Below are 13,763 nucleotides of genomic sequence, written 5' to 3'. Positions count from 1 at the left end.
AGATATGAACAGTCTGGCAGAAAGACAGATGGAGAAACAGGAAAGGAAGAAGACAGACAGATGGACACACAATACAGGCAGACAGAGAGAGAGAAGACAAAAAGGGTGAAGACAAGCAGGCAGAAAGCATGACAGAAGACAAGGACAGCTGGAAAGAGAGAGTTTAAAAGACAGACAGATAGACAGACAGACAGGCAGAAACACAGACAGGCAGGCAGAAAGAAAGAGGGATGGCACAACAGATGACAAGAGACAGTTGGAAAGAGAGTTTAAAGGACAGGCAGGCAGAAAGACACACAGCTGGAAAGAAAGACACACAGCTGGAAAGAAAGACAGACAGTTGGGAAGACAGAGTGAGATGGAAAAACAGGCAAGATGAAAGACAGACAGATAGAAAGGCAGGTAGGCAGACAATACACAGTCAGAAGTTTTCTAATGAGTGCTGGATTAATCTTGTTTATTGCATCTTTAATCTTCATTAATTTCATTAAAGACAGACAGGTGGAAATATAGAGAGCTGGAAAAACTGACAGTAGGAAAATCAGATGTATGAAAAGTTTAGCCAGTCAGAAAAACAGACAGACAGACGGGTATAGATGAAAAGAACAAACATTTGAAAGACATGCTGGCACAGACAGACAGAGGGAAAGACAGACAGTTGGAAATGACAGACCGTGGAGTGATAAAACAGACAAGATAGATACAAAGAGTATACAAAGATAGAGACAGGAGTATAACGAGTAGAGCTGGACTATCATAGTTTATTACACCAATAATAACCTAAAGACTCTTTGCTTTGTTCAGACACTAGAGGGCAGTTGGAATGACAGGCAGTTGGAAAGACAGACAGCTGAAAAGACAGACATTTGGAAAGATAACTGGAAACAGTGGGAAAGAGACAGTTGGAGAGACTAGCAGATTGAAAGACAGTGGGAACGAGCGATAAAAAGACAGGCAAGATGAAAGACAGACAGACAGACAGAAAGAATGGCAATTTGAAATACAGGCCAGCAGAATGACAGATCGTTGTAAAGACAGACAGGTGGAAAATAGACATAGACAGATGAAAAGACAGGCAGTTGAAAAAACAGATGGAAAGACAGACAGATGGATGGACAGACAGGCAGGCAAGAAAGAAAGACAGGTGGAAATACATATAGTCAGAAAGATAATACAAGCAGTCAGAAAGACAGGCAGTTAAAATGACAGGTAGGCAGAAAGACAGTAAGATGGATAGGCAGACAGTCAAAATAACAAATGGAAAGGCAGGCAGAAAGGCAGGCAGAAAGACAGACAGACAGACAGGCAAGCAAAAACACAGAGATGGAAAGACAGACCACCAGGCAGACAGACAATTGGAAAGACAGACAGCTGGAAAGAGAGACTTGAAGAAAGACAGACAGGTGGAAAAACATGCAGTTGGAAAGACAGACAGATAAATACAAAGAAAGAGAAGTGGAATGACAGTTGATTTGACAGGCAGGCACAAAGAAAGACAGACAGAAAATAAATAGGCAGGCAGTTTGAACAAATGATGGAAAGACATGGAAGGTCAGGCAAAAAGACTGACAAATAGAAAGACAGGAAGTTGGAATGACAGGCAGGCAGACAGTTGAAAAAACAAATGGAACGACAGATATGAAAAGTCAGGCAGAAAGACAGACAGGCAGGCAGACAGGTTTAACTATTATTTTATTTGGATATTTAGAAAGAAAGACAATACAGGCAGACAGAGAGAGAGAGAAGACAAAATGGGAAAAGACAAGCAGGCAGAAAGCATGACAAGACAAGGACAGCTGGAACGAGAGTTTAAAAGACAGGCAGATGGACAGACAGGCAGGCAGAAACACAGACAGACAGGTAGAAAGAAAGAGAGATGGCACAACAGATAACAAGAGACAGTTGGGAAGTGTGTTTAAAGGACAGGCAGGCAGAAAGACAGAAAGCTGGAAAGAAAGGCAGGCAGTGGGGAAGAGGCAGCTGGAAAGACAGACCATGGGAAAGACAGACAGATCAAAAGACAGAGTGGGATGGAAAACCAGGCAAGTTGAAAGACAGACAGATAGAAAGGCAGAAAATATACAGTCAGACGTTTTCTAAAGAGTGCTGGATTCATCTTTTTTATTACATCTTTAATCTTTATTAATTTCTGCATTGTTCAGATGCTAGAGGACAGCTGCAAAGACAAAAAGATGGAAAGAGAGAGACAGAAGGAAAAAAGGATGATGCGAAAGACAGAGGGAAGAAAGTCAGAGAGTGGGAAAGACAGATTGTAGAAAAAACAGACTGTTAGAAAAATATACAGCTAGAAAGAGGGAGAGTGAAAAAGAGACACCTGGAAAGACAGACAGTGCGATAGCCAGACAGTTGGAAAGATAGACAGTTGTTAACAGACAGTGAGAAAGAAAGACTGAGGGAAAGTCATGCAGGCAGAAGGACAGATAGATGGAAATATGGACAGCTGGAAAGAAAGACAGTGGGAGAGCCAGACAGATTAAAAAAATAGACAGTAAGAAAACAGTTAGAAAAACAGACAGCTTGAAAGACAGACACCTGTGAAGATAGGGAAAGGCAGACATTTGGAAAGACAGGCAGTTGGATGGAAAGACAGTTAAGATGAAAGTCAGGCAGGCAGGCAGAAGGGATAGCCAGACAGAAGAAAGAAAGGCCATTTAAAAGACAGGTTGGATGAAAGACAGACATTTGCAGAGACAGACAGCTTAAAATACAGACAGTGGGAAATAGAGACATGAAAAGAAGGGGATGATAAAAGACGGACAGACAGATGGAAACAGACAGTGGGAAAGGGAAGCAGACAGGCAGGCAGGAAGACATTTAGATGGCAAAACAGGCAGTGGAAAAGGCAAACAGTTCGAAAGGCAGACAACTGGAAAGACAGACAGCTGGAAAGATAGACAGACGAAGAGATAGGTATACAGATAGATGTTCAGGCAGGCAGAAAGACAAACAAATGGAGAGACAGACAGTGGGGGAAAACAGTTGGAAAAAGAGAAAGCTGAAAGGCAGACAATGGGAAAGACAGACAGCTAAAAGGCAGAGAGCTAGTTCAGATGCTAGAGACACAGCAGTGATTGAAGATAGAGAGATGGAAAGACAGACAGGAAGAAAGATAGACCTGGATACATGGGAAAAAAAACAGGCATGCACAATGACAGGGAGTCAGAAAAACAGACAGATGGACAGACAGGCCAGCAAAAAGACAAACGGGTGGAAAGACAGGTAGAAAGGCAGCCAAATGGATTGATACACAAGCAGAAAGACAGACAGCAGGCAGGTAGAAAAACAGTCCAATGAAAAGACTGGAATGACAGGCAGTTGGAATAACAGACAGTTTGAAAGAAAGATATGCAAAATGATAGACATATAGAAAGAACAGAAATATAGAAAGACAGGAATAACAACAGACTGAGATAAAAGATGGAAAGAAACATGCAGAAAGACAGAAAGATGAAAAGACACATGTAAACACAGAGACGGAAAGACAGAAAGACGCTAGAGACACAGCAGCAGGAAAGACAGACAGATGGATAGATAGGCAGACAGTTATATATATATATATATATATATATATATATATATATAGGGAATATAGAAAGCTGGAAAAACTGAGTTGGAAAATCTGATGTATGGAAAGTCAGGCAGTCAGAAAGACAGACAAATAGACAGACGGGTATAGATGTAAAGAACGACATTTGAAAGACAGGCTGGTCAGTTAAAATGACAGGTAGGCAGAAAGACAGTAAGATGGATAGGCAGACAGTTGAAAGAACAAATGGAAAGAATAGTTGGAAAGGCAGGCAGAAAGACAGATATACAGACAGGCAAGCAAAAAAGACAGATAGATGGAATGACAGATCGCCAGGCAGACAGATAGCTGGAAAGACAGACATGAAGAAGGACAGACATAAAGAAAGATAGACAGATGGACAAACATGCAGTTGGAAAGACAGACAGTGGGAAAGACAGACAGTGGGAAAGGCAGGGATAGATGAAAAGAAAGGCCACTTGAAAGACAGGCTGGCAGACAGACCGTTGAAATGACAGATAGTATATTGAAAGACAGACTGTTGAAAAAATAGACAGCTGGAGAGACAGACTGTTGAAGAGACAGCGGGATAGAGAGAGTTGGAAAGCAAGGCAAAAGATGACAGGCAAGATAAAAGACAGCTGGAAAGACAGTGGAAAGAAAAAACAGGCAACATAAAAGTCAGGTAGGCAGAAAGACAGACACACAAGAGTTATATAGAGTACTGGATTATCACTGTTTATTACACCAATAATATCCTAAACGTGTTTTCTGCTTCAATCAGACGCTAGAGGGCAGCTGGAACAACAAGCAGTTGGAAAGACAGACAGCTGGAAAGACAGGCAGGATGGAAAGAGACATTTGGAAAGATAGCTGGAAACAGTGGGAAAGAGACAGTTGGAGAGATTAGCAGTTTGAAAGACAGTGGGAAAGAAAGACGAAAAGACAGACATTAAGAAAAGAAAGACACCAAACTGAAAGACAGACAGGCAATTTGAAAGATCAGCTGGCAGACAGACAGCTGGGGAAAAAGACAGCTAGGATGGAAAGGCATGCAAGATGAAAGTCAGGCAGGAAGGAAGACAGAGTTGGAAAGGCAGATATTTGGAAAAATATACAGCTGGAAAGACAGACAGTGAAAAAGAGACACCTGGAAAGACAGACAGTGGAAAAAAAAGTGTTTATTGCACCATTAATATCCTAAGCGTGTTCCCTGCTTAGTTAAGACACCAGAGACATAGCAGCTGGAAAGACAGAGAGATGGATATATAGGTAGACAGACAGAAGGTCACATAGGCAGAAAGACAGACACAAAAATGGAAAGATAGACAGCTGGAAAGACGGACAGTGAAAAACAGGAAAGAAAGGCAGATGGATGGACAGACAGGCAGACAGGAAAGAAAGACAGGTGGAAAGACATTTAGTCAGAAAGATAATACAAGCAGTCAGAAAGACAGACAGTTAAAATGACAGGTAGGCAGAAAGACAGTAAGATAGATAGGCAGACAGATGAAAGAACAAATGGAATGACATGCAGTTGGAAAGGCAGCAGAAAGACAGACAGACAGGTAAGCAAAAAGACACAGAGATGAAAAGACAGACCGTCTGGCAGACAGACAGGTGGAAAGACAGACATGAAGAAAGATAGACAGATGGAAAAACATGCAAGATGAAAGACAGACAGACAGACATAAAGAAAAAAGTGGAAAGACAATTAATTTGACAGGCAGAAAGAAAGAAAGGCAGACAGATGTAAAGAGGCAGAAAGAAAGGCAGACAGATGTAAAGAGAGGCAGAAGGAAAGATAAACAGAAAATTTAACATGCAGAATGAAACATGGAAAGAAACATGCAGAAAGACAGACGGTTAGAAAGGCAGGAAGTAAGACAGAAAGATGGGTAGACAGACATTTAATAAAACAGATGGAACGACATGCAGTTGGAATGACGGATGAAAAGGCAGAGAGAAAGACAGACAGAAGGACTGACCCACCAGATGGACAGACAGGCAAGCAGAAAGACAGAAAGATGGACAGTTTAATAAAACAGATGAAAAGACATACAGAAATACATGAAACATGAAAATGCATGTAGAATGAGAGGCAGTCAGAAAGACAGACAGACAGATGGACAGACAGGTGGAAAGAAAGGCCAGACAGACAGACAGGAGGATGAATAGACAGGCAGTTGAAAAAAATTATGGAAATACAGGAAAAAAGACAGAAACAGGTGGAAGGACAAGCAGACGAATGACAGCCAGGAAAAAGACAGATGAAAAGACAGACATGCAAAATGACAGTGAGTCAGAAATACAGACAGATGGAAAGGTAGACAGGCAGGTAGAAAGAAATGGACTGATGGACAATTAGACTGATAGGCAAAATCGATGGAAACACACAAGCAGAAAGACAGACAGTTAGAAAGGAGATGAGACAGAATGATGTAAACACAGAGAGACAGAAAGGTGGATCAAAATAATCAGATGGAACAACATGCAGTTAGAAAGACAGATGAAAAGGCAGGGAGAAAAATAGTCAGATGGACAGACAGGCAAGCAGAAAGACAGACAGTTGGAATGACAGGTAGGCAGGATGGCAGAACAAGGCAAAAGTAGAAAGTTGGAAAGACATGCATAAAGTCAGGCCGGGAGACAAGCACATATAAAGACAGACAGACAGAAATACAGGCAGAAATACAGAGAGGCGAAAAGATGGATGGAAAGACAGACAGACAGAAAGATGACTAGGCACACAGTTGGAAAGTCAGACTCAGAAAGACTGGAAGGAAAAGACAGAAAGAAGGACAGACAAAGAGGCAGACAGACAGATAGAAAGACAGAAGGACAGACAGACAGACAGTTCTCTATGGAGGACTGGATTATCATCATTTAGTGCAGCATTAATCTCCTAAACGTGTCTCTGCTCGGGTCAGACGCTAGAGGGCGCTGCAGTGCGAGTCAGAGGAAACGGGTTGAGGGGAGATTTAGTGGAGTCTCGTTTTGTAGGATTGATGATTTTAACAGAGAAAACGGCTCGATTCCTCAAAACAGACCAACATCAGACATTTCAACACTGAGAGATTCTGTGAGATTCTAAACTCCTTTAAACTCCACTAATAAACTTAGAGTGGACTTTTAACACCGTCTTATTTCCACTGAAGCACAGACACACAGTGAGCTGATCAGCTGACCAGCCAGTCAGCACTCAGTGATTTTTCATGAGCTACATTTACAGAAATGAAGATAATTCTCGAGTAAAAGAATAAAAATATGAATATTTAATAAACACTTTTACCCGTTTAGCTCCATTCAGCTCTATTCAGTAAGGACTCGGTCTCTGGCGCCCTCTAGCGTTTCTACTCATGTTTCTTTGGTAGAATAGGAGCAATAGGCTCCTCACAGATCTGCTCAGGAGAGTTTTCGCACCTGTACTCCCTCTGCTTCCCTCCGCCACTCCTGGAAAATGGACACACCTGGCCACAGCTTGGGTCACACACCTAGGGAGGGGTCAGCTGAACCAGAAATGGCTCCGTATGAAGAGAAAGCAGCTTGTCGGTGGAGCGGTCGGTTAACGTGTGAACGGTTTCCACCGGATCAGAATCCCGAACCGAACACCGAGCTCCATTTCAGCGCGCGCTCACAATCAGCCTGGAGCGTCATCAACGCGTCAATGATCGGACTCGAAAGCACGCGGGGGAGGAGGGGGGGAGGAGGGGGCGTGGTCAGTATGATGATGAATAAATTAATTTCACCCGTTTCTCCAATTTCTGGTTGTTTATATGTGTGTTTATGTACATAATTTACTCTGAAAACTGCTCAGCTTGGATATATATATATATATATATATATATATATATATATATATATATATATATATAATACATTTATTATATATATTATTTATAATTTATTTTATATATATATATATATATATATATATATATATATATATATATTTGACTAGGGAGTGAGCAACTGGATCAGAGAGCACTTGGGAGCGGTCCAGCCCATGACAGTCCCTCATAGTAACAGAACTATTAAGCCATGGAACAGACAGGGGTCCAATAACAAGCAGGGAGGGTAAATCCTCTAACTACAAGAGATAGACTTTGACAGGTCAGTAAACTCAATATTAATGTACTAATCCACTGCAGACTAACAGGAAGTGATGAAGTGTTGCCATGCCAACATTTGGATACTTTGGGGCATTGTGGGACAATGGTGTCCCTCAAAACTATACTCAGAAATGGACCAGTTCCAAGTATGCATCATGGTTTTTAAGTATCCTCAGCTTGGACACTTTTACCTATAATACATACTACATACTCAAAGGCTAGTTAGGATTAGGACCACCCTGCATTACTGCTTTGCTCTTGCTGTGCTCTTGCTTTGGTTTTTCTCAGATTACGGATGTGCCTTCTCTACTCCTGTTTGGCTGTGTGTCTTGGGTCTTGGGCATACTGGGGCCATCAGTAATGGAAGGAATGTAGAAGGGCCATGGCCTGCCTATCCAATGTTGCCCTTTTTCCGCTCATGATATGCAGAAAAAAACTATACTATGGCTACTAGTTAGAGTCTTACTTCTCTGGGAATTTGCTAGCTTGCTTTCTCAGTGCTTTCAGTGGGCATATTTTGATGTTTTGATGATTTATCTTTTGATAAGATATTTGAAAATTGTGCAGGTGGACAGTGCAGGTCAAGAAAAGAACCTAACTGGGGTTTGAGAACAGTCCTTTACATGTTTTTTTTTGGATACGGCACCTTTGCAGTTAAATGTATTAACCTAGAGTGATCTGGATAATCAGTCAATGGAGTGAGATTTTTATTCTGCATCAATATCTACTTAAAATGTCTAAGAATGGTCAAATGCAAATCAGTTCCAAGAGTCATTCGAGCTTCAAGTATCGCTCTGCTTGAACCACAAGCGTCCAGGCTTTTTTCTGTCCTGGCACCAAAGTGGTGGAATGAACTTCCTCTGGGTGTCCGAACAGCAGAGTCTCTCGCTGTCTTCAAATGCAGACTGAAAACCCTCCTCTTCTGAGAGTACTTGGGTGAAAATACTTAATATACTCAAAATAAATAGAGATTTGCTGTTGTAAAGTAACAAAAGCTAAAATATAAACTGTGAAATGTAAGCCTTGGACCAATCTAGATTCAAGCCTAATCCCTAATTTCACAAATTTCACAAACTATGCCATCTCTAAAACTGATATTCAAAATTTCTTCCATAAAGAGAATGAATTTTACAACAGAACTAATATCTAAAACATGCCTCAGAGATTTGTGGATAGACAAAAAAGCCAGTTTGCAAAATGTGATTTCTGCTGTGCATTAGGATTTGCATTTGTACTGTTCATGAGTTGTATTGCACTATAAATTATTACTATTATAACTAATAGTGAATGTCCACAGTACAGGCTACAAAAAGTAAGTGAACCCTTGAATTTAATAACCTGTACATCCCCCTTTTAGCAGCAGTCACCTTTACCAAGCGTTTCCTGTAGCTGTAAATAAGCTTTGCACAACATTGAGGAGGAATTGTGAACCATTCCAAGTTTTTTCATTTCATCAATATTACTGGGATGTCTTACATGCACAGCCCTCTTCAGGTCACGCCACAGTATCTCAGTAGTGTTGAGGTCAGGACTCCAAAACTTGTCTGTTTTGGGTGTGTTATTACTCTGTTATTGCTTCACTCAACGTCTCTTCAGTCATGGACTGCTGCCCTTACATTTTCCTGTAAAATGTTTTCATGTGACTGAATACATTGTTGCCATAAAGATTAGAGGATGTCCTCTGGCCTAATGATGCACACTCCACCATGCTTCACAAATGGGATGAGGTTTTTGCAGTCTTCTTTGTCCTGTTCCAGTTCTGACATTGATTTTCCCCCCAGAAGCACTGGGGAACATCTAGGTGTTCTTTGGCAAACAAAGAACGTCAGTGGCTTCTTTCGAGGTGTCGGTCTATGAGCACCAGTTGTGTTCAGTGTTTATATTAGTAGTTGGAGGGTTTGGAGAGTCTTCTGTAGTTATTTTGCTGTTACCCTTGAAGTCTTTCGAGCCTTCTTTTAGGATTGCCTGATGTACTCTTGGAGTGATCTTAACAGGATGCAGAATGCACTCATAGGGAGAGAACACAGTCCTAATTTTTTCTTTTTTTTAACCGTGGACTGATGTACATTCAGGTCTTCAGCAAAGCTTTTTGTGGCTTGTTTAAATATTTGATCACAAAGCCAATAGTTTTTGTAAGTTGTCACGAGACTCTTCAACGTAAATGTGTTGTGCCGGTATCCTGGTGCATCCACAAATTTATGCTGCAGCCAAGGTAGGACAGATCCTGCACTGGTATACAAAGGCTTCTCCTACCTTAAATCAAAATGAACAGTTGCACTGCATTACATTTCTTTCCCACTGTCATTCACCACTGTTTCCATAATTAGTTAAGGTCACAAATGCAGGATTGCAGGTCATTCAATGTCTCGAAGGATACACAAGCTGTTTGCTATGATTTCTCTTGAAATATAAATGAAACTGTACAAAAAGCTGTAAATAAAACTTTCTCTGTTCTTCTGACTGGTTTTGTTTATGTGCCATTTTACTACATTTGTTTTGAATTAGATTTCTATGCAACATGATTCTGAATTATAGCTGGTTCCCATTAAACCTGTCATTCTCAAAACCTTGTCCAGTTAGCAAGCAACACTTATTGTGAATAATGGGAGCAGTGCCAGACATCTTATACTTATACATCTTATAGACAAAAAAGACTTACCTCAATTGACCTGAAGGTGTCAGCAAGCGAATCTTTAAAAAATAGTATTATTATTTATATTAAATACTTGGTTATGTGTACCCTTGCCTCTGGACCAGTGCAATCCTGTTAGGTAAGGATTACACCAGTCATTTGAATTGAGTGCACATTTCATAGATCTTAGAACTTTCACCTGCTGTTCAAAGATTGAGACTGTCTGGAGGTTTTGGTTAGTCAACATGTCCCAGTGTTCTTGTCTTTTGAGCCAGTTGCACATAGATTTGAGCTTATGTCAGTGCTCTGATTGGACAAAGAGCACAAATGTAGTGGTAGAAGAGCAAGAATGGACACAAACAGAAAGTAGATTTCAAGAGAGTGGTGAAGGTCTTACCCTGACAGGTAAGGCAAATGTATCTAACTATCCAGGTGCTTTAATATCCATTACCCTTTTAAACCCTAGATATACTGCTTTGTTATTAATCCTAATTAATATGAATCATTAGGTAGTTTATTAACAGCATATCCCACATGGTCCGATTTTAGTGTGTGTGAAACTGTTAATTTTTAAAGTAATGCAGTTATGAGGGTGAATAACTGAAGTGCAGGCCTACGTACAGGGTTCAAGGAGTTCACTTTAACATACCTCATAATAAGCAGACAGCATTTCAGGGTACTTTTTCCGACTGTCAAGCTCAGCAGATTTATCTTCTGAAGCTCCTGCCCCAGCAAAACCAATTTTAAAGTAGGTGCTGTCCTGAGTGTGGACCAGCTGCTCCATCTCAAACTGCTCCCTAATTCTCTGCTCCAATTTGGCTTCTTGCTTTGACTGAATGTGGTTTATCATGTTCTGGAAAAGCAGAAAGAAGCAGTTAGAGAACAAAGTGTCAGTACAGCAATTAAAAGCTATTCGTGAAATTTCAGAATTATGGAAATATTCTTCATCCTAACGATAATATTTACTGTGGCAGAACACTGGAGGAGGGGATAGTTGGGGAAGCAGGTTTTAGACACAACAGAGAACTGTTTCTGGATGGTCTCTGCAATACAGTAGACAAGTTCAGACATGGATAATGGTCCATAAAATTACTGTCAAATTACATCAAATGTGCAGAAGTTTCTCTTACTAAGCTTAGACTGACTAATGAAAGTATCACCAAAGACCACTATGGAGCTTTTGTCTTGGGACTCGTATGTCCTTTTTTAATATGTAGTCCATGTCAGCCCTAATACTGCATGGATTTTTTACAGAGGTGGCAACTAACAGTGTATCAGAACTTTCTTACTGTGCTTAAGTAGAGTTTTGAAGGATCTGTACTTTACTTAAGGATTCTTCTCCAACCAAACCTTAATGGACAACATGAAGAGTTGAACATTTCACCAGTTATCTGGATAAACTGTAAATGTACCACCAGTTTCTTAGTCTGTCCTTTTAGACTTTTATACTATTACTTGAATATAAAATATGAATCATATTTTAACTTTTACTTTAGTATTTTCTAACTGGAATATTTGTACTTTTACTGAAGTATGAGTCTTGTGGATTTCTACCACCTCTGCACTTTTATACCCTTACAGTATTTAGAAGATGCTCATATCCAGAGGCCCTAACAAATGTAGCTTTGTTGTCCACTCAGAAAATATAAAAAATTATCCATAGCTTGTGTAAACAAATTCAGGTCTGAAATACCATTGAGCTGAAATACCCTTGAGCAAAGACAAAGACAAAGACTGTTGGACTCTGAAGAGACACATTTAGACTTAAAGCTGATAGTCTAGACAGAAACACGTCTCACATAAATGCTACAGAAGACATTTGAAATGTTTCTCAAAGTAACAGGTCTTTAGTCAGCATTTGAAGTGAGGCACTGTGTTGTTCAGATAGCTGGATTCATTTGTTCCAACACTTGGGTGCCAGGACATGTGTCTCATGTATATGCTGTAGGATAAGCTGAGCCATAATTGAAGCTCAAGATGGCAGGATCTGTCGTATCAGGGATGTCCAACATCATCTTGCTGTTATTTAGCTTCACATGGTCCATAATGAGACATCAGCCAGACAAGCCAGGGTGGGACTGAAAACCTGAGTCTCAAAAAGCAAGAAGGAAATGTTTAGTTGAGTGTAATTACAATAATCAACAGTGGTAGGAAAAGCAATGAGTGGACGTTACATTGCCAGCAGAACTAGAATAAAGAGAAAAAATGGGCCAATTTCCATGTAGAGCTGATGATTACAAGAGGATGGACAGTAACACTTTTTGGCTGACAGTGCTGAAGACAGTGGAAAGGCCAAGAACAATCAGAACTGATGACAGTTTGACTGATCTTGCTTTTTTAGACATTGTGATGCTTGATAAGCAGATGCAGCCATGCTCTAGCTATCCATGCACAGATGGCCTCCCCTCACAAAACATGAATTAATATAATTAATTAATATTAATATAATAAAATCAATTCATAAATTAATTATTATATTATGTTTTTCATCAAAGTTATGTTACATTAAAGTGTTTAAACACAAAACAACAATTTTATAAAGCTCAGCACAGAAGCAGTAGGTTATAATAAACGTAGAGTGTAGGTTAACTTCATGGGTGACAATGGCCATGTTCTATTTGGGGAACCTCACGTGGGTTCCTATTTTCCCCTTTTTCTACAGTCTTTCATGTCACTAATCCTACAGTGAATTGTGGAATAAGAGCATTAAGAAATAGAGCTCTTTTTTTGTAAACAGTACTGGGAAATAACTACCACATCTGACAACATTTTTTTTTACATATTTTGTGAAGGCTGTTCATATTATTTTATCAGTTTAATGGGATACAGAAGTAGTTTGAATGTAGTAGTATATACTCAAATTATAATTTATTTATATAGTGTTTTTAGCAACAGCCAATGTCACAAAGCTGCTTTATAGAGATCCGTGTGCCAGTCCCAAGTAAGCACACCAAGAAACCTTTAGAAGGAACCAAAACACTAAAAGCACGAAATACAGAAATAAATAGAGACAGAGACATCTCAAACTACTTCCAGAGGGCAGAAGGTATTACTATTCAAAAAAGACTTTGAAGAGCAGAAATATAGAGGCCATACAGCAAGATGCAAATCAGCCAGGAACTGATCAAGACATTTAGAGATATACAACAAAGGCTTTGGAAGTCTATGGACTAATGAGACAAAGAGTAACCTCAATTTTATAGAAAGTGACAGAAAGGCAAAAGTGTGGAGAAAGAAAAGATCATGAGCTCATGAGCTCATCACTCAAGCACAACGTATGTAGTGTCATGAATTAGGCCTCCATGGCTGCTTCTGGAATGAGCTCACTATTCTTTATTGATAAAGAAACTCATGATGAAGCCAAATAAATTCAAAGGTCTGCCATCAGAGCAATGCTTCAATCTAAATTGGGAAAATGTCATCAAGCAGCAAGACAATGACCCAATGGCAAACAAGTAGAAGTTTTTAGAAT

Source organism: Salminus brasiliensis, chromosome 12, assembly GCF_030463535.1.
Source record: "Salminus brasiliensis chromosome 12, fSalBra1.hap2, whole genome shotgun sequence".
NCBI classification, from domain to species: domain Eukaryota; kingdom Metazoa; phylum Chordata; class Actinopteri; order Characiformes; family Bryconidae; genus Salminus; species Salminus brasiliensis.
Note: the sequence above shows the minus strand (reverse complement) of the source record.